The following is a 21,268-nucleotide window of genomic DNA, read 5'->3' on the forward strand; positions in this document are numbered from 1 at the left end:
AATCTTTCTTTCTGCCATCAGTGAACTTTAGCACACTGGTGACAATGCAGACCATAATATAGAGGAATAATCCTGGAATAATAATAATAATAATAATAATAATAATAATAATATGATGATGATGATAATGATGATGATGATGATGATGATGATGATGATGATGATAATAATAATAATAATAATAATAATAATAATAATAATAATAATAATAATAATGGAATAATGCCCTCAAGGGATCACGGACTAAGGAAAGTACATGTTGAGCCCTGTTTTTCAAGGGATATTGTGTCTATGAAAGCAAATTACCACACACACAAAAATCACTCACCCTGTCACGGCTTCACAGAGAGATTTGAGAACCAGAATGGTGTTTTCTTAGGACAAGAGAAAGACACATCAACCTTCCAAAAAGAAAACAAATCCAGACAGTCTGTGTGAGGAAGGTTAGCTTATGCATGAATAATACACACACACACACACACACACACACACACACCACATGCATACACATGCACACACACACATGCACAAACGCACACAGACACACATACATCTCTGATGTCTGCCTCTTAGAATGTCCAGGTGCAGAGCAGGTGTGAAAGGATAAAGTGGACCCAGGAACCAGTCGGTCAGCAGAATCTTGGTCTGCCTACAAGTGAGTTAGTGTTTCCTCCAAGGAATTCAGTGTCACAGCTCTTTTAGAATGTATTCGTGAATGCGCTGTGTGCATATATTTTACTCAGATGAACAAGGGCTACACAAACCTTGGAGAGCAGGAAGGGATTTTCCGGTGCATTTACATTGATGGAGGCCTCATTTGGTTGAGCTTCTTTAATCTCCGTCCCAGCCTCGGTCTGTTGTTCAGGGATCTCCATTTGACTTCCTCAGAAACCGACTCCACTGAAAGTGCCCCATCCACATCCCTGATATCTTGCTTGCTCGATTTCAAGGGATTGCAGGTTCGGACTCTGCATTCTTCATCAGATTAAATCCTCAGGAAGGTCGCCCTCTAGATGCCATGCATTATCCAGTGCATTGAGTTTCTGCATTAACCCGTATGTCCCCTAATTCTGGCTGGTTCTCATTGCACTGTGCTGTCCCTCCATCTTTCCCACCGACCCTCTGCTCCTGTTCTTAGTCTCCCTCACTCACCCACAGAATCTGTTCCAGTTTCCCTTTCAGAGAGGTCGATCCTTTACCCTTCACGGGCCTTCTCCTTTCCTGTGTCGTCTCTGCATTTGTAGATTGTAGATAGAATATGATTTGTCTCACAGCTGATACCATGCATAGGTAAACCCCCGCCATGTTTGTGTCTCTAGTTCTCAGTTGCCTCTTGGGCTGATTTTTTTTTCTAGTTTCATCTATTTTCTCTTAAGCTTCATGATGTCATGCCCCACCCAATGATGTCATACCCCGCCCCCATGTTGTGATATCCCCGCCCCCATGATGTTATGCCCCACCCGAAGATGTCATGCCTCACCCCATTGATGTCACGACCCTGTCCCCGTGATGTCATGTCTCCGGCCCACTCCGTACCAGAATGGTTGTATCTATTCATCAGGTAACATTCTGAATGCTGCCATGGCACCACACTCCTCCAGGCAACCACCATTTACAGTCCCTCATTCTATCCTCTCCCCTTCTTCTCTGAGAGAGTGGAGGAACCCTCTGGGTGCACCCTCTCCCCTGGCACATCAATTCTCTGCAGAACTAGATTCATTGTGTCTCACCAGGTCCTGAAAACGCAGCTCGGGTAGGAGAACAAAATCCACAGACAGGCTTCGGGTTTATTGACCCGCGGGAAGCCCTTTGTGCTCCTCTGCTTCTCCAGCCCTTCCCTCAATTCTTCAGTGGGACTCACTGAGCTCCATCCAATGTTTGGCCGTGCGTCTGTGCAGTTGTTTCAGTCGGCTTCTCCGTTGAGCCTTCCAGAGGAAAATAATGCTACCCTCCCGTCTGCAAACAGAAAAAAAGACCATTAATAATGTCAGGGTTTGCCGTCTGCCCATAGGATAAGTCTCACATCCGCCCACTAATCCTTTCGCCATTCCATCATTTCCTCTTCCATCTCTGTCCATGTGTCTCTTATACAGGGTGCAATTTCTGGGACACAATTTTGGGGATGGTTTATTTCCTTAACCTTCAACCTTAGGTCTTCCGTGGCTACGGAAAGTGACCATTTCAGTATTTGTATCCCCTCTGCTATGAGTCTCAGCTAATGTCACCCTCATCGACGCCAGTGTAGCTCACCCATCCCAAAGTGCAGGCAAATCATAGAGATAGCATCCACCCTGGACAGTCACTGATTTCAGTGTATTCTCTTAGCCCTCTGTCCCTCTTGCACGTCTCTCCCAAGAAATGATTCTCAAACCCCATTTCCCTTCCCATCCCCTCAGCCACCCAATCCTTTCCTTCCATCTGCCTCCTCTCATTATGTTATTCCTCCTTCTGAGTGAAATTCAAGCATTTTTCTGGGGTCTTTCTTCATGTTTAGACTCTTTGGTTCTGTAGATCACAGTAAGTGAATTCTGTACTTTATGGCTAATACCCTCTTTTAAGTGAGTAGGTACATGTTATTTTGGGTCTCAGTTACCTCATTCAGAACAATACTTTCCCATTCCGTCTACTTGACCGCAACTTCACAATGTCCTCATTTTTCTTAGCTGCATATTATTCCATAGTGTAACTGACCCACATTTTCTTTAGTCATTGTTTGGTTGAGGGGCATCTCGGTTATTTCTATTTTCTACTCATTATGAAGAACGAATCTAGGAACATGATGGAGCACATGTCTTTGCGGTATGGCAGATGTCTTTTCAGATATAAAGCCAGGAGTAGTATAGCTAGGTCTATAGGAAGAATATTCCTCATTTTCTCAGAATCCACTGGATAGATATGCAAAGAAATTATCCGGATTTGCTCTTCCCCCAGCAAATGGTATTTGTATCCTGATATTTATCTGCTTCCTCAAAGGAGGTTGCCCCTAACTAAACCTCTATCATGGATTAAGGAGATCGGATATGAACCTTCTGTCCATTTTAACTGTTCAGTAAATGCTAGAGACTATGACAGAGAGCCAGAGAGGAATTTGATAATGGAGGGTTGAGGGTGGGGTTAGGTAGAGAGTCAGAAGCGGGTAAGAGAGGTATAGTATTATTACTATATAATAATTTAATATACTAACATAATATATAAATATTAATTATATTGTATCATGATATTAATATTTAATAATTTAACATATTAATATAATATATCTATATTCGTTATTTATTATAATAATATGATTCAATATATTAATATAGTATAGTAATATTATTATACATTATCATAATGTTGATATATAACAATTTAATAAGTTAATATAGTATATTAATAATACTTATATTATTATAATATTAGTATATAATACTTTAATATATTAATTTATGTAATATTTTATATATGTATATATACACACACATATAAATATAGTGCATGGTATGTAACATCCACAAAGTTAATTCCAAGTGGAACTCGCATGTTAATGGGAAATGCTGAGAGTAGAATATTATTTTTTTCAGTTCAGTTTGCTTATATGGTGGATCACTTTGATGGGTTTTCATAGATTGATCTACTCCTGCAACCTCAGGAAGAAGCCTACATGATGGCACTGAATGGCGGTTTTGATATGCCCTTGAATATTATTTTAGAGCATTTTACCTAGTATTTTTTCCACCAATGTTCGTAAGGGAAATTCGTCTGAAATTCTTCCTTTGTTGAGTCGTTTGTGATTTAGGTGTCAGGTCGAAAGTGATGTCATGGAATCAGTTTGGCGATTTTCCTCCTGTTTCTGTTTTTTGGAGTAGGTTGAGAAATCTTTGAAAATCTGTTATGAGTCTGTGCTCAAACAATCTGGCCCTGGGGCTCTTTCAGTGGGGAAACTTAATTACTGTTGTACCTCTTTAGGTGTTGTAGAGCTATTTACATAGTTTATCCTACCTGAATTTGCCTGTGGTCAGTGTAATCAGTCTACACAATCATTCACTTTGTTCAGAGCTTCTAATATTTGAGACAGCAGGTATTTGAAGTGAGACATAAGGATTCTTTTACTTTCATCAGTGTCCATTGATACGGCTCCCCGATTCATTTCTGATTTTGTTATTTGGATGCTGTCTCTCTGACTATTACATTATCTGACTGAGGGTTTGTCTGTCATGTTGATGTTCCCAAGGAACCAACTCATTAAATTCTAGGAATCCTTATTGTTTTTCATGTCTTCTCTGAACTGGTGGTTTTTCAGTTGCGAGCTATTGAATTTCAGTGAGTTCATGCACTATTTCTTATTGTTGAAGTCCAGTTTTAATCCATGGTGGTCTGAAAATATCCAATGGTAAGTGCAGTCTTCCTGTATCTGTTGTGTCTTGTTTAGAGTGGAAGAACATGGTCAGTTTAGGATAAGGTTCCATGAGGTACTTAAAAGAAAGAGTGTACTTTTGTGTTTGAGTAAACTATTCTGTAGATATGATTGAGGTCAATTTAATTGAACCCCATGTTAGTTTCATCATTTATTTATTTATTTTTAGTTTCTGTCTCAATGGCCTGTCCTTGGTGAGAGTGGGACATTGATGTTCCCCACTATTAATATTTGAGTTTCGATGTGATATTTAAGATTCAGCAATATTTCTCTCACAAATGTTGCTGCTTTTGTCTTTAGCATATAGACATCCAGAATTGAGATGCCATTTTGGTGGATATTTCCTCTGATCCATATGAAGTGTCATTTCCCGTCTCTTTTGATTACTTTTGGTAGAAAGGCTGATTTGCTGGATGTTAGAATGGCTATGCCATCTTGTTTCTTGTGTCCATTTGCTTGGAAAACCTTTTCCAACCACTTGGTCTGATGTTGTGTCTATCTCGGTTGCTGGATTGTGTTTCTTGAGTGCAACAGAAGGATGGATACTGTTTTTAAATCCATTGTGTTATCCTGTGTCCTTTTACTGTTGAGTAGAGGCCATTAATGCTTAAAGTATTAATGAGATATTGTGGGAGCAGTGTTTTTATACTTGCATGTGTTTTGGTTTTTGTTTTTTCGATTGGGATGTTTGAGTATGTATGTAAGTATTACATATCTGTTCAGTAGGATTCATGTTTTTTTTTTGTTTGTATTTTTGGAGGGGGGAGCTGTAAGAATATGCATGTGAATGTGAGATCATTTCTGTAGGTTTTGCTGTGTAATTATTAATTTCTAATGGGAGGTAGGGATGGCTCAATTTCTGAAAATCCATCACTATAATCCACGATATAATGAAACTGAAAGAGAAAAATCACATGATAATCTCATTTAGATTCTGAAAAAGGTTGCAAAAATATTCCAACCCCCCCTTCATGTTAAAAGCATGAGAGCAATCAGGGATACCAATCCTATGCAGAAACATAATAGAGTCAATGGAGAGCAAGCCAGTACACAACATCAACCTAAATGGAAACAAAAGTAAAGCAATTCCATTAAAGTCAAGGACAATGTAAGGCTGTCCACTCTCCCTATTCATTATAGTATTTGAAATTCTATCCAGGGTAAAAGCATAGTTCAAATTTGGTTCTGACATGGAGTATGGCCAAGGCCTGTGAAGGAGGACTGGCACAGAGCTTTACAATTGCTGGGGAATGGCCCACTCTTCAACACAGTCTCATTGGACCTTGGTGAGTCATGAACCCCATGAGGACTTCATGCAGAGTGTCGCTCAGTTATTGCACTCATATCTCTCTTAATCTAAGAAGTCTATGAAAATTCTCATGGAGCTTCCCACCACTCAGAGGGCAGCACCATTGGCATTTGGAATAAGAGTGATCGAGGTCTTTTAGGGATTGCTTCTGGGGCAGATCAGTTCTTCCATCATTTCCTGAGAAACGTTGAATGCTCAGTGATGACCACCACCCTTAAAAAGCATTTGGAAAAATAAAATTGTTCGTGAAGCTGGCTAAGATGTTTTCACTACTGAATCTGATGTAAAAAAAAATTATAGTACAATTTGAAGTTCAGACAGACTGGAACCTTTTAAGGTCAGGGATCAAGAACAATGACATCATAGGTTAATGGTGTGACTGTCACAAAGGCTGGACTGTTGATGACTGATTTCTGACCCAGTTTTACCCTCAGCTTCCTGATAGGATTTAATAAGGATTGCCAATCACAGATGTGCATTGTGATCATAAAGCAGATATGACATTTTTACACAGATGTTTAGATTTCTGTTTTTTTAAAGATTCGTATGAGGGTACTTTTAAAGATGAATAATACAATACTTATCCATTGCTCTGTAAATTCATATTGCTTCCTACAGTGAAGGGAAACCAACTAAAAGAAGTACTTTAGTTACTCTTTGTTACTCTATAACAAATTGCTTACTTATGAAGTTAGGTTTACCTTGGGAGTAATTTGTTTTCTCTATGTGTCTTATGTAATACTAGTTCTCATACAGTATTGGGTATCACTTTTTTCATCATCAAGCAGGAGAAGAAAACTTGTACATGATCACATTTGCAATTTTTCATGGCTTGAAAGATTTCACTAGGATATCAAAGCTACTTGGTGTGGTTTGGCCTGAAGTTATCTGTATTTTGATGCTAATTCCACTGCCCCAAGGACAGCTACCTAGTCCTGTACTCAGAACTCAGGTGACTTCACCAGAACCTACTCCTCATTGAATTTGTAAAGTACAGGTATGGGACAGGAACAGGATAGAAGGAAACCTGTCATTGGAGGAGAAGGAAGGCTGAGCAGGAGAGATGTTTGAAGGGAGAGGAGGAGACTAGAGGAAAAAGGAGAGACAGGAAGAGGAGAGGGTGAGAAACCATGGCAGGTGACCTTTTAGATTCTGCTCTGTTCATTTACAGGTTGTTATTAATGTTCCTAAGGGATGGATGGTAAAGTATGTTTTGTATGCTTAAGTGAGCTATTATATCTTATCATTTGGGTCAAAATTATTGTGTTGTGTGTTCTTTTACGTGAGGGTTGAGGATAAGAATGTGTGTGGCAGCAAGAGACACTGGGCAGCCAAGGAGTGGGGATGTGTTTTCGCAAAGATATCTACCAGATATCATGGGACAATATGGTGCCAGTTCTAGCGGGATAAAAGACAACTTTACTTTTTTTATTTTCTCTTTTGACAACAACAGATGGTGAACAAAGGTGATGACGAAGAATCCACTAGCAATCCTTAGAGTTGAGCGATTTTTTTTCTAAGTAAGAGGACACCAGTGTGATGTTAAGTCATGTGGTAACTTAAGGGCGGGAAATCAAACAAAGAAATGGAGAAGCAGCCTGGGCTTACAGGCTGTCAGTCCCCTGCTGTGTGATAAGTAATGGCAGCCCAAAGACTTAAGATATTAAAGCTACTTTTTAAAGAAAGTTGTTTAGGAAGTCTTTCAGGATACTCATATTCTTTTTAAGGTGGGCTCCAAGTGAATTTTGGGTTGAAATACTAGCTAAACAATTACTTCTTTTTTACAGGTATTATTAAAAAGAGATAAAAGTTGGTTTTAGAAAGAATTGTGTAGAGACATTTCCTGAATCAGGATGGGATATTCATCCATTGTTTGAAACTTAGATAAGGAAAAATTAGTCACTACCTCCAAGTTGAGAGTTGTGATAAATGTCTGTAACACCAGGCAGAGTGATTGCAGGAATATATTGTAGAAGTTATTAAGGTTAAAGAACTAATCTGTGGTTCCGGGTAGAGAGCTTAACAGATGGATATATTTTGGGATAAAGCCCTGAGTTTTAAGTTGCATATTGATTTTAGAATTGATAGAAGGTTTTTAAGTTTGTTTTAAGGAGAGTAAAGAGATTACCTGAATCACATGTTGATTTTCATCTATGATTTGAAACTTAAATAGGGCAAAATTGGTCACTAGCTTCAAGAAGTGAGTTGTGGTAAATGTCTGTAACACCGAGAAGTGAATGCAGACATATATTGTAGAAGTTATTAAGGGTAAAGAAAAATCTGTAACTCCAGGTAGAATGCTTAAACAGAGTGAGATATTTTGGGCAAATCCTGATTTGATGTGTTGCTTATTGATATTAGAATTGATAGAATGTATTTAGTTTGTTTTATGAATTAGCCCACTAAAGACCATATGGGTCGTTGATGCCGGCTAGCTAGGGTTTGTGCTTACTTTTGATATTTACAAAAATAGGAAGCTCATATTCTCTTAAAGTTGGCTACACGGGAACTTTGGGTTAATTTCCTGATATCACAGAGTACAAAAGCCTATCTGGCTCATTGATTACCTTACCTATTTTTTAAATATTATTTCATCTTCATGACGGGTGTGACTTTAAGTTTTTTGATTATATTATTACTCTGGAAGAGAGTGAAAGATACAAGCTTTTCTGGTTTCAGACTAATGAACACAAAATTTTGGGAGAAAGATTTTGTCTTTGTCTTCTTAAAAAGTGTGATTAGGCTCTGGAAACCTCACAGAGTCATACTGATCAGATTTGGTAGAGGTAGACTGCATGAAAAATTTATTCTGGAGGATCAATCAAAAAGATATCTCAATTTTAAACATTTGTCTTGAGAGTTGTATTTTGCAGAGTGTATCACCTTGGAATCCTGGTCTCAAGGACATTTAGCTGTGTCCAGTCAGGACTCATCAGCTACACCATTTGCTTCATTCTTCAAACCCTCTACCCCCCAATGATATATCAATGCCCATGTCCAGTTTAAAGAACTTATGGAGGAGTCAGTGCCCCAATTCCCTGGAATTTGGGAGGGCTAAAAGTCGTTATTCTAAAGTCGTTTTCATGAGGAATTTAGAAATGGTTATAATTTAACAGGGAGGAATTAGCTAGATTGAATTGTACAGTCATAATCTCATTTGGTAACTAAGCTTAAATCATTGTTTTGGTATAGAATTTATTTGTCAAAAATGTTTAAGAGTACAAGGTTTAGAGCCAGTCCTTCTATTGTTGTCATTACAAACTTCTGAGTTGTTTACAACTGTGAGTTAAGGTTCAAATAAAGTCATGGCTCTGAGTTTGTAAGAGTATTTTCGAGATAAAATGTAGGAAATGGAGAAAAAAGTACAGATTATCTTATATAGATATATGGGTTTCAAAAATGTCAGAAATCCACAAAATTTGAGATTTAAAGTTATATATCTTTTGTTGAGACATATATGCTCCTAACAGTTCCCCTTGGTGGATTTAATGAAGAATTTGAACATCTCTACCTCCAAATGAGGAAATTCTTTGTGGCTTGGCAGCCCCTGGACAAAACTTTCTGTTTCATCTGCAGACCAATACTGTCCAGGAAAGGACAAATTATGCAGAACAGTTGGCTGATAAACCCTGCCAAGACAGGGTGATCAGTCCTGCAAAATATGCATTTCAAGGGTCTCTCAGTTGATTTTGGGCCAGAAGGCTGAAGACTTCGCTCACCTGTTGCAAACCGGGGACTCTGCTAGTGGAGATTTGTCTCCACAACCTTTCAGCTCTAGATGCCCTTTTAGGCTTCTTATGTGTATAAATATATTGTTTTTCTGAGATTTCTGATGGGGTGGAAGACTTATTATAGTCTCATAGCTTACCAGGCTGTATAACTCTGAATATACATATTTTATTGGATAGTTATCAGATGGTAAAAAAGCTAGCCAAGATATAATGTAGATTTTAAGACTTTCTTAAGCTGGAATGAAGAACTAAATGTTCTGTCTAACTGATAGGGTGATGGACTTGGTTTTGAGTATATCATATGCTTTATGAATTGGAGAATGGTAATAAGTGCACTCAATTTATGTATAAGTTAAAAGGCTTTTTAAATGGACAAAAAGCGGGGAATGTTGTGGTTTGCCATGAAGTTATCTGTATTTTGGTGCCAATGCCACTGCCACAAGGACAAGTGCCTAGTCATGTACTCAGAACTCAGGTGACTTCACCAGAACCAACTACTCATTGAATTTGTAAAGTACAGGTGAGGGGCTGGTACAGGATAGATGGAGGTCTATCATTGGAGGAGAAGGAAGGATGGGCAAGAGAGAAGTTTGAAGGAAGAGGAGGAGTTAGAGGAAAAAGTAGAGACAGGAAGAGGAGAGGGTGAGAAGCCATGGCAGGTGACCTTGAGATTCTGCTCTGTCCATTACAGGTTGTTATTAATTTTCCTAGGGGATGGATGATACCGGGCTTTGTATGTTGCAGTGGGCAATTATATCTTATCAATTTGTTCAACTATTAATGTGTTGTGTGTTCTATTATGAGGGGGTTTGAGTGTAGGAATGGGTGTGAAAGAAAGATAAATTGGGCCACTGAGGAGTGGGGATGGGTTTCAGTCAAGATATCTATCATATAAAGTGAGACACCATGGTGCCAAAGCTAGCAGCTAAAAAGCAACTTTACTTTATGATTTTTATATTTTTACACCAACACATTCACTTCTATATTTGACATAATCTAGCTGTGTCTCTCAAGAAAGATCTATGTCCTGTTCCTGGCAGTATGCACTTCTTAACTTCACCAATTTTATATCATTTTGGTGGCTGTGATATCTATATCTATATCTATATCTGTATCTGTATCTGTATCTGTATCTGTATCTGTATCTGTATCTGTATCTGTATCTGTATCTGTATCTATCTGTATCTGTATCTATCTCTATCTCGATCTCTCTCTCTACCTCTATCTGTATATCTATATCTATCTCTATATGTATACCTATACCTATACCTATATCCATATCAATATCCATATCCATATCCATATCTATATCCATATCTATATCTATATTTTTCTCTATATTTATATATCCTTTTGGTGTCTCCTACAACTATGAGGTTATGTGGAATTTTAACATGGATTATGTGCAACTAGGTCAAGAATGTAGAATCCACAAATGACAATGATAAATAGACTTCCTCATGTTCTAATAAAACTATTGAAGTTGAGGTTTCCCTGGACCTCAAGCCATTCCTTTCAATGCACATCCTCTTGAATCTTATGTTTTCCTGAAGGAAGCATTACTGCAAAACATCCAAAACCCACAACTGTGGACCTGGGAACACAGGAATGTAGATATTAGAGGTCTGATATATTATGCGATTACAGAACCACATTCTATATTCCATGTTGTCATTTGCTTTACTGATGTTTGGTAATATTTTGATTAAATGAGGATTTGGGGGTTTATCATATGAATTACATACACAATATTTACAGTTATACTCACTCTATATCTTGGCCCACTTTGTTGCCAAAATCATTGCAAAAATTGAATTGAAAAATTTTTGAGTACACATTCAGGAATATATATATATATATATATATATATATATATATATATATATATATATATACACACACACATATATATATATATATATATATATATATATAGTCACCTATTAAGGAATGTACAATAAGAAAATATAATTAAATATTCACTCAATTGAAAGTCTGTAGGGAGAATTCTCCTAGTCTTTGGGAAAGAGAGAACAGCTAGGAAATTGGACTGAATGTCACAGGAGTGGTCCAGGGAATAAAATTATTAACCAGAAGAATTTCCTCAACTCCATGTTACTAGATCTTTCCTATCCATGCCAAGCCTCTCACTAACTTTCTCCATTCAGAGCATGTAACCACTAATGAAGCAAAGAGAAGCCTGTAGCTTTAGAGAGATGTTGCATGTAAAGGTTTCCACTGTGTAACAGGAGACACTCCTGCAAAGGGAACCCTTGAATCTGGTCATTGTAAGGAAATCTGTTCAACGGTAGGCCATAGCAGTTCTCAGTGACATCACCATTAGGCCATGCCTGAAAAATCTCTTGTAATCTGGAGATCCCTATCTTCTTCAGTGATGTCACAAGTGTTGTGCTGACAGCAACTGACTCTTGGATATTCCCTCAGTACATCTAGGGTTTCCTAATTGGCCTTCAATTCAGAATAAAGAGCATTAGGGAGGGAGAAAAAAGAGGATGAAGAGATCAGAGATGGGGAGAAGGAAATTGGACTTCTGTCTCGATATAAAAAAAGGAAAGTAATACTTGGTCCCCGGGAAAGGTCCATCATTCCTGGGTAGGGTTTGGCTGGGTTCGTTGAAGAAATAGCCTTGATCTTGGCCTTCCACTTATGGGAATCAGGAGCTGGGAGAATCTCAGAAGTATTTGCATTCCTGCTTGTTATGGTTCCTAGAAGTCAGAGAGTTTATATCAATTTCTTTATCCCAAAAGCCAAGTTTTGGGAAGGACACAATTGTTTTCCTGAGAGCTCATGGCTTTTATTATTTATTCCCAGGAAAAAAAAAAAGGTCTCAGCAGAAAAGGGTAAATCGGGTACTGTGTCAGAGTAGAATCCTCAATGCTTTGGATTCTTATATTGCAGTTTGTGTCTGACACTGATATCTGGGAGATGGAATTGCTTCTAGTTGAGACTACATCATCACAGTCTTTTGACTCATAATAATCTGAGCACCAGACCCTGACAGTGACCCTTTAGATTTCTGAGTCAATAGGTGTGATTAAGTCAGATTTCTTATCTTTAATTTCTTTAATTGTTTTTTTAGCAAATTTTATTTTTTACAATTGGATATTTCTATATTTACAATTCAAATGTTATTTCCTTTCCCAATTTCCTGCCCATAAGATCCCTAACCTGTCCCTCTCCCAATTTCTACAACATCTCTTACTGCTCTTTGACATTCCCTCAAAAGGGGAGTCAAACCCAGGGAGGATGAAGGGCTTCTCCTTCCGTTGATGCACAATAAGACCATCCTTTGCTACTTATGCAGTTGGAGGCCTAGGTCTGTCCATTTACACTCTTTGGATATTGGTGTAGACCCAGAAAGCTCTGATTCATTGGCATTTTTGTTCTTATGGTGTTGAAAACCCCTTCAGCTCTTGTAATCCTTTCTCAAAATATACCAAGAGGTCTGCTTTCAGTTCACTGTTTTACCACTAGTGTTCACTTCTCTACTTGACAGATTCTTCCTGTGTCTTTCAGGGAAGATCTATATCAGCTTCCTTGCAGAATAAACTGCTTAGCTTTATCAACCTTATCTAGTTTTCGTGGCTGCTAAATATACATTTGGTGGCTCTTACAGCTGGTCAGGTGCAATTTTTACATGGATTCTGTGCAACTAGGTCAAGTTTGTGGAATCCACAAATGGCAATGCCCAATAGACTTCCCCCTGATTATAAGAACCTATTGGTTTTCAGGTTTTACTGGACCTGAAGCCATTCCTCTCCCTGCCCATCCTCCTAAATCTTATGTTTGCCCTGAAGAAAGAATCATGGTAGGACATCAAAAACACTCAAGTCAGGGACTGGGAACACAGGAAGGTAAATATTTGAGAATTGATAACTAATGGGGCTACAGAACCGCATTCTATACTCAATGGTGTCCTTTGCATTACTGATGTCTGGTAATTTTAGGATAAAATAAGGATTAGGGAGTTTATCCTTTGAAATAGGTACATAATATTTAAACTATTATACTCTATGGCTAAGCCCCCTTTGTTGCAAAGATCATTTAAAAAATTGGAATTGGAAAACAGAAGTTTTGAGTAACATTCAGGAATATATTTATAAAGTCCCCTATCAAGGAATGTAAAATAAGAAAATGTAATACGAAATTCACTCAATTAAAGGTCTGTAGGGAAAATACTGACCTGTGAAAAACACAGAAAACCTAGGAAATTGAACTCTATGTCAGAGGAATGGAATTTGGAATAAAATTATTATCCAGAAGAATTTCCTTCACCCCATGTTCCTAGATCTTTTCTCTGTATGCCCAGTTGCTGACTTTCTACATTTATAGCATGCATACACTAATGAAGCAAGAAGTAGTCTCTAACTTTAGGGAGATGTAGTATGTAAAAGTGTCCATTGTGTTACTAATTCTATATGGGTGATCCCCTTCCCATCCTCCCGGCCCCCCCCCCAACAATCACGTTCACTAGGGAATCAGTCTTAGCAGGACCCAGGGCTTCCTCTTCCACTGGTGCTCTTACTAGGCTATTTATTGCTACCTATGCAGTTGGAGCTCAGGGTCAGTCCATGTATAGTCTTTGGGTAGTGGCTTAGTCCATGGAAGCCTTGGTTGGTTGGCTTTTTTGTACATATGGGGTCTGGAGACCCTTAAATCTCTTCCAATCCTTTTTCTGATTCTTACAACGCAGGTCCCATTCTCAGATCAGTTGTTTCCTGCTGGCATTCGCATATATATATATATATATATATATATATATATATATATATATATATATATTTGCTGCATTCGACTGTGCCTCTCAGTAGAGATTTACGTGTTTTAACTGTCAGCTTACACTTCTTTGCTTCATCGATCTTTTCTAATTGGATGGCTGTATATGTATGGGGTCCATGTGGGGCAGGCTCTCAATGGGTATTCCTTCTGCTTCTCATTTCATCTTTGCCTCCCTATTCCCTGCCAAGGGTATTCTTGTTCCCCTTTTAAGGAAGGAGTGAAACATTCACATTTGGATCATCCTTCTTGAGTTTCACATGTTCTGTGCATCTAGGATAATTCAAGCATTTGGGCTAATAGCCACATATCAATGAGTGCATACCACCTGTGTTTTTCTGTGATTGAGTTATCTCACTCAGGATGATATTTTCCAGTTCAGTCAATTTGCCTATGAATTTTGTAAAGTCATTGTTTTTGATAGCTGAGTAATATTCCATTGTGTAGATGTACCACATTTTTTGTATCCGTTTCTCTGCTAAAGGACATCTGGGTTCTTTACAGCTTCTGGCAAGTATAAATAAGACTGTTATGAACATAGTAGAACACGTGTCTTTTTTATATGTTTGGGCATCTTTTGAGTATATGCCCAAGAAAGGTAAAGCTGGTTCCTCAGGTAGTTCAATATCCAATTTTCTGAGGAACCACCAGACTGATTTCCAGAAAGGTTGTACCATTCTGCAATCCCACCAACAGTGGCAGAGTTTTCCTCTTTTTCCACATCCTTGCCAGCATTTGCTGTCACCTGAGATTTTGATCTTACCAATTCTCACTGGTGTGAAGTGAAATCTCAGGGTTGTTTTCATTTGTATTTCCCTTATGACTAAAGATGTCGAACATTTCCTTAGGTGTTTCTCAGCCATTCGGGATTCTTCAGCTGTAAATTCTTTGTTTGGCTCTGAACCTGATATTATAATAGGGCTATTTGTCTCCCTGCGGTCTAACTTCTTGAGTTCTTTGTATATTTTGGATATAAGGCCTCTATGTGTTGTAGGATTAGTAAAGATCTTTTCCCAATCTGTTGGTTTCATTTTGTCCTAATCACAGAATACTTTGCCTTACAGAAGCTTTTCAGTTTTATGAGATCCCACTTGTTGATTCTTGATCTTAGAGCATAGGCCATTGGTGTTAAAGGAAATTTTCTCCAGTGCCCTTGTTTTCCTGACAGCATTCACTTCTTAGCATCAATCTTATCTAGTTTTGGTGTCTGAAATATGTATATAGAAAATGTATACACACACTCACATTTAAGTGGCTCCAACAGCTAGGATGTTAGGTGGAAATTTAACAGGGTTTCTGGGAAACTAGATCAAGAATGTAGAATCCCCAAATGATAATGCCAAAAAGACTACCACCTGTTTTTATGAAACTATTGAAGTTGAGGTTAATCTTGACCTCAAGTGATTTCTCTCCCTGCCCATCCTCCTGAATCTTATGTTTGGCCTGAAGAAAGAATCAGGATAATATATTTAAAACGTTCAAGTCTGTCCCTGGGAATTCAGGAATTTAGATATAGAGTACTGATATCTAATGGGATTACAGGAAACAATCGGTTGTTCATGTTGTCCTTTGCTTTACTGATGTCTGGTAATTTTGGGATAAAATAAGTATTTGGGAGTTTATCATTTGAAGAAGATACACAATATTTAAAGTCTTAGATTTAGTCTATAGCTGGGCCCTCTTTGTTACCAAAATCAGTGCAAACAATGAATTGGAAAATAAAATTATATATATATATATATATATAAAGGATTATATACAAAGTTCCCTATAAAAGAAAGTACAATAAGAAAATGTAATACAATATTAAGTCAAAGTTCTGTAGGGCAAATTCTGTCCTTTAGGAAACAGAGAAAACCTAGGAAATTGCACTGTATATCACAGGAAATGAACTGGGAAAAAATTATTATCCAGAAGTATCTCCTCTACTCTGTGTCTAGATCATTTCTACCCCTGCCAAGCCCTTGACAAACTTTCTCCATTCAGAGCATGTAACCACTAATGGAGCAAAGAGAAGTCTCTAGCTTTAGAGAGATGTAGTAAGTAAAGGATTCCACTGTGTCACAGGAGAAGCTCCTGTAAATCGAACCTTGTATCTGGTCACTGTAAGGAAAGCTGTTCAGCAGGTAGGCCATGGCAGTTCTCAATGACATCATCAGTAGGCCCTCCCTGAAAAATCTCTTGTATCCTGGAGGGCCCTAGTTTTTTCTGTGATGTCACAAGTGTTGTTGTGACTGCAACTGCCTCTCAGATATTACTTCAGTACCTCTAGGGGTTGCTAAAGGGAACCTAATTCAGAGTAAACCGCCATTTGAGGTAGAACAAAGAAGATGAAGAGATCAGAGATGGGGAGAAAGAAGCTGGCATTCTGTCTTGGTATAAAAAAGGGAGAGTTACCCCACTTAGGATGATATTTTCCAGTTCTAACCATTTGCCTACAAGTTTCATAAAGTCATTGTTTTTGAAAGCTGAGTAATATTCCATTGTGTATATGTACCACATTTTTTGTATTGATTCCTCTGTTGAAGGGCATCTCGGTTCTTTCCAGCTTCTGGCTATTGTAAATAAGGCTGTGATGAATATAGTGGAGCACGTGTCTTTTTTATATGTTGGGGCATCTTGTGGGTATATGCCTAAGAGAGGTATTGCTCGATCCTCAGGCAGTTCAATGTCCAGTTTTCTGAGTAACCTCCAGACTGACTTCCAGAATGGTTGTTCTAGTCTTCAATCCCACAAACAATGGAGGAGTGTTCCTCTTTCTCCGCATCCTCGCAAGCATCAGGTATCATCTGAGTTTTTGATCTTAGCCATTCTCACTGGTGTGAGGTGAAATCTCAGGGTTGTTTTGATTTGCATTTCCCTTATGACTAAAGATGTTGAACATTTCTTTAGGTGTTTCTCAGCCATTCGGCATTCCTCAGCTATGAATTCATTGTTTAGCTCTGAACCCCATTTTTTAATAGGGTTATTTGTCTCCCTGCGGTCTAACTTCTTGAGTTCTTTGTATATTTTGGATATAAGGCCTCTATCTGTTGTAGGATTGGTAACACACATGGTATGCACTCATTGATAAGTGGCTATTATCCCAAATTCTTGAATTACCCTAGATGCCTAGAACAAATGAAACTCAAGACGGATTATCAAAATGTGAATGCTTCACTCCTTCTACAAAAGGGGAATAAGAATACCCATGGCAGAGAATAGAGAGGCAAAGATTAAGACAGACACAGAAGGAACACCCATTCAGAGCCTGCCCCACATGTGGCCCACACATATACAGCCATACAATTAGACGAGATGGATGAAGCAAAGAAGTGCAGGCCGACAGGAGCCGGATGTAGATCTCACCCGAGAGACACAGCCAGAATACAGCAAACACAGAGGCGTATGCCAGCAGCAAACCACTGAATTGAGAATAGGACCCCCCGTTGAAGGAATCAGAGAAAGAACTGGAAGAGCTTGAAAGGGCTTGAGACCCCATATGTACAACAATGCCAAGCAACTAGAGCTTCCAGGGACTAAGCCACTACCTAAAGACTATACATGGACTGACCCTGGACTCTGACCTCATAGGTAGCAAGGAATATCCTAGTAAGAGCACCAGTGGAAGGGGAAGCCCTGGGTCCTGCTAAGACTGAACCCCCAGTGAACTAGATTGTTGGGGGGAGGGCGACAATGAGGGAGGATGGGAAAGGGGAACACCCATAAAGAAGGGGAGGGGAGGGATTACAGGGATGTTTGCCCAGAAACCAGGAAAGGGAATAACACTCGAAATGTATATAAGAAATACTCAAGTTAATTAAAAAATGGGAGGAATACATGGTCCTTGGGAAATCTCAGTGTTTCCTTGGTTGAGATTGAGTGTGATCTCTGAAGAGATAGCCTTGACTTGAGCCTTCCACATATGATAATCAGGAGCTTGGAGTCTCTCAGAAGCATCCTGTTCCCGGTTCTTATGGTTCCTGGAAATCAGAGAGTTTATATCATACATTTATTTATTCAAAAGCCAAGTGTTGGGAAGGGCACAGTTGTTTTCCTGAGAGCTCATGGCCTTTATTGTTTTTGTCCAAAAGAAAAAGGTCCTAAGGAAGATAGGATGGACATTATTGTTTCCTCAGCTCAGAGTAAACTCGTCTATGATTTGGATTCTTATAGTGCAGTTTGTGTTTGACTCTGATATCTAGGAGAGAGAACGTCTTCTAATTGAGACTTCATCATCTCTGTCTTTCCACTTGTATTACTCTGAATTCCACTTTAGATTTCCAAGTCAATAGGTGTGATTAGTTTGCAGTTATCTTTTCTTTCATATCTCTCTCTTTTTTTTAGTTTTAGCAAATTTTAGTGCTTTTTTAAACTGGATGTTTCAATATTTACATTTAAAATATTATTTCCTTTCTCATAATCCTGCACATAAGATCCCTACCTATACACTATCCCTTCTCCTCTAACCACACTATCTGCCCTTTGACATTCCCATGAACAAGGAGAATAACCTATGTACGAACAAGGGCTCCTCCTTCCATTGGTGCCCAACAAGACCATCCTTTGCCACATATGCAGTTGGAGCCATAGGTCTGTCCATGTACAGTCTTTGAATATTGGTTTAGTACCAGAGAGCTCTGTTTGTTTGGCATTGTTGTTTTTATGGGGTTGAAAGCCCCTTCAGCTCCTGTAACCTTTCTCAAAATCTACCAAGAAAAGGTCCATTTTCAGTTCACTGGTTTGCTGTTAGCATTCACCTCTGTATTTGACATGGTCTAGCTGTGTCTCTCAGGATAGATCCATATCTGGTTCCTGTCAAGATGATCTTCTTAGTTTCTTCAATCTTATCTAGATTTGGTGGCTGATATACATATATACATATATGCATCGTGGGTAATTTGAGCTTTTGGGCCAATATCCACTTTTGGTGATTGCATTCTATGTGTGTTTTTTCTGTAATTTGGTTGCCTCACTCAGGATGACAATTTTTAGTTCATTCCATTTGTCTATGAATTACTTGAAATAATTGTTTTTGATAGCTTGTGTAGTAAACAATTCGTTAGATGAATTTTATGAATCCTTTCCCCAGAAATGTCATCTGGGTTCTTTGCAGCTTATGCGTATTATAAATAAGGCTGCTATGAACATAGTTGAGCATGTGTCTTTGTTTTATGTTGGAACATCTTTTCCGTATATGATCAGGAGAGGTCTGGCTGAGTCCTTAGTTAGTGCAATGTCCAATTTTCTGAGGAACCTGCAGATTGATTTCCAGAGTGATTGTAGCAGTTTGTATTCCCTCCAAGAAAGAAGGACTATTTGTCTTTCTCCACATCTTGATCATCATCTGCTATCTCCTCAGGTTTTTTTTTTTATTTCAGCCATTCTGACTTGTGTGAGGTGGAATCTCAGGGTTGTTTTCATTTACATTTCTTGATGACTAAATATGTTGAACATTTAGTAAGGTGCTTCTCAGATACTTGATTTTACTCAGTTGAGAAATCTTTTTTTTAGTTCTGGACCACAATTTTAATAGGGTTATTTGTTTCTCTGAACTCTAACTTCTTGAGTTGTTTGAATGTATTGGTTATAGCACTCTATCAGGTGTAGGATTTGTATAGACCTTTTCCCAATCAGTTGGTTGTTGTTTTGTCCTAATGAAAGGGTTCTTTGGCATGCAGTTTTCTATTACACTGGAGAACTCATAGTTAGTGAACTAGAATGGGGACTGTCTCTTCCTGACTTCTACCTGTCCTGAACAGTAATTGGGGAAACTAAACAACCATGTTCTACTCCTACAAGTCATGTCTACCTACAGTCATGGATGTAGAGAGATCTAACATTGATTCTTGGCATCAGCCCAGTAAATGTATGCTTATCATGTTTGAATTTTTCATCCTTGCTTCTGTTACTACAGGCTGTGGTGTTCTGAAGCCAAGATAAACACTGTGCAGCTGCGAATATGCCTGATGAGGCTGTTTTCTTGGATTTCTGAAGCATTTCTAGGGGATCCAGAGGAAATCACACCACTGGCAAAACAGAGCTCTGGAAATGCTGACACTCTTGCTTCATCTCTATAGGATGCTAGGTCAAAAGATCACCTGTCAGGTATGTTCTTGAATATCCTTCAGTGTGCTAGCATTGGAGTGCAATGAAATATTAAGCAGGAGAGGTGTGGGAAATACCTGAACTCTTCCATTAGAGATCAGAGAGATGAGCAATGTGCATTCAATTGAATGTGTATGTTCGTAGTCTTTGGCTATGATCATGTAGATCTATTGTGTCATACTTCATTGTTCTTGTGGCCAAGTTGTGGGGAAAAGCACTACTCACAATTGTTTCCCATCCTCCTTCATAGGGTAAAAGATTTTAGTGCAACACTTTGTTCTAGATTAACTGACCTAACTTTTCTTCAATAAGATCATCTTTATTATACCAAACCGTGTGTGTGTGTGGGAAAGCATCATCTTAACCTTCTACCATCAGTGAGCTAGTACAGCGATTTAGAAGATGTAGAAACTGACTATTGAACTCCAGAAGATGACCTTTGAGTTGGGTAAACTCTCAGGAATACTGACCCCTTGTACCAACAGGATTTGAACAAAAGTTAGCCATTAAGCCCAGTTCTTTGTTGACTGTCTTGACCCTGCTCTGTTAACACTAGTTTTCTCACATCACAAGAAACAGCATCTCCAATGTCCCATGCAAATTTGAACTTTCTCCTGTGCCTCTCAGTGGTAGAACTTGAAGACAGGATAGTAGTGTGATGGAAGCTATTTCATTTCTCAGAATAGCAGAAGCTGGGATTTGAGTAGCATTCTTCAGATAATGGCAAGTAGTTTGTGAGCTCTCATCATGGATTTAAATAGACATAGAATGCTTTGCCTGTCCTCTGAGAAATAAAGAATGTTCGGAAGCAACAATAGCACAGTAACTTAGACTTAGATAGGTAAAGTTTTATTTATTTATGTTTTATTTATTTATTTATTTTAAAGATTTATTTTACTTGCTTAATATGAGAATATTGTAGCTGTCAAACACACCAGAACAGGGCAT

General features: G+C 38.5%; 1 long non-coding RNA gene across 1 annotated transcript; it reads right to left on the reverse strand.

Annotated features, from left to right (window-relative positions):
* Positions 1-1,776: 1,776 nt before the first annotated feature.
* On the reverse strand, positions 1,777-16,378 carry LOC147997967 (uncharacterized). The gene is made up of 5 exons (XR_015647419.1): positions 16,323-16,378; positions 12,019-12,162; positions 3,703-5,292; positions 2,594-2,768; positions 1,777-1,956 (listed from the first exon to the last, which is right to left on the reverse strand). It is a non-coding gene; the product is annotated as an uncharacterized LOC147997967 (long non-coding RNA).
* Positions 16,379-21,268: the final 4,890 nt, after the last annotated feature.

The sequence above is a fragment of the Rattus norvegicus genome, chromosome Y, assembly GCF_021556685.1.
Source record: "Rattus norvegicus strain SHRSP/BbbUtx chromosome Y, alternate assembly SHRSP_T2T, whole genome shotgun sequence".
Classification (NCBI taxonomy): domain Eukaryota; kingdom Metazoa; phylum Chordata; class Mammalia; order Rodentia; family Muridae; genus Rattus; species Rattus norvegicus.